Source organism: Mirounga leonina, unplaced genomic scaffold (genome assembly GCF_011800145.1).
Source record: "Mirounga leonina isolate KUSES-001 unplaced genomic scaffold, KU_Mleo_1.0 Mir_128, whole genome shotgun sequence".
Classification (NCBI taxonomy): domain Eukaryota; kingdom Metazoa; phylum Chordata; class Mammalia; order Carnivora; family Phocidae; genus Mirounga; species Mirounga leonina.
The window spans coordinates 41,089,957-41,091,411 of record NW_023270320.1 but is presented as its reverse complement, the minus strand read 5'-3'; positions in this window follow the sequence as shown (position 1 = coordinate 41,091,411).

Below are 1,455 nucleotides of genomic sequence, written 5' to 3'. Positions count from 1 at the left end.
GTACGAGTGGCTATGGATCACGTTCCACACACTCTATCATACGCTGTGTTCGCCGTCTGGCTTCACAGGTGCCCTGAGCGAGGGGCTCCGTGTTCCAGAACCGTCTGGATGCGGGCCTCTTCGTGGAGATGCTGCGGCAGCAGGAGGGGGTGACTGTGCGGAGCTGGAGCTCTGGGGAAGGGGAGCCTCTGCGCGGGCTGGACTCGGGGGCTGAGCCCCACAGCCGAGGGAAGGGGAGTGCCTGGGGCCCAGCGGCTGGGGGCACTCAGACTCCTGACCGTGTCTGCAGGAGGCCTGGGGGCCGGGAGCTCCCCTCTGCGGCCCCACCTCGCACGGGTCTGTGGGGCCGGCTGCCTCAGGCTGGCCTGAGCGTGAGAAGCACAGCTGTTCAGAAGCCCAGCCGACTCCCCAGCGCTGGTCCAGGCAGAGGACCGGCGAGCTCAGGGCTGATGAAGGAGGCCACGGGAGACGCTTCTCATTTCCAGCCTTGCTCCCAAATTTGCCCACACCCCATGCAGTCACCTCGAGGCCCCCGTTCCGGCCTTCCTGAGGACCCTCTGGAACGGAATTCATCTGGTCGGAGGTTGCATTAGAGATAACCTCTAAGGACCCCGGATCGTCAATGTTCTTCCGTTCGGGAATGTTCATGGGTTGTGAAATAACCGCAGAGAGACTGGGTCTGGGTCTGGGTTCCCCAGAAAGCAGGGTCTGTGCTGTGTGATGGGGGAGGCCCGAGGGCTGCTGGGGGGCTGGGGAGCAGGGCCAGGGACCCGAGATGTCTGCAGACACTGCAACCTGGGGGAATCACAGCTCTCCCCCACCCCGACAGGTGCCCAGACACAGGTCAGGCGGTCAGGGGGCCCCTCGGCGGGGAGGGGGCTCCTGGTACGATGTGGGGGAAGCATGGGCCTCCCCCAGCGCAGGCACACATCCTGGGCTGGGTGTCCTCATCAACATGGGAGGTCCTTGTCTTTGCTGCTGTGGAAACAAACCAGGGCCGCCCAGGGCGGGAGGGGCGGAGGCTGGTACTCACTCAGAGCCTGCAGCCCCAGGGGAGGGGCCAGGCTCAGCCTCATGGGGCAGAAACCCAAAGGCAGGCGGGCGAGGAGCTCCGTGTGGGAAAGGGAAGGTCGGGGAGCGCCGGGCACCCTGAGAGGCCGCGGGCACCGGGAAGCCGAACTGGGCTCGCAAGGAGGGTCGCCCTTACCACTGGCTCGGGGGCGGATTTGGCTTCCCAGGGTGGGTCCTAGGTTGGCAGTGGGGACAAAATTAGGGAAGCTGTCAGTTATGGATCAAGTTCTGGCCATTGGGCCAACTGTCACAGGGTTATTGTCGGGCTTCCTGGATGGATTGCTAGAGACAGGTCTGACTTCCTGCTTGCTGGGTCCCCGGGCTGGTGACCGTGGAAGACGGGCTGAGTCCCAGGGTTGGTGACTATGGAGGATGGGCTGGGTC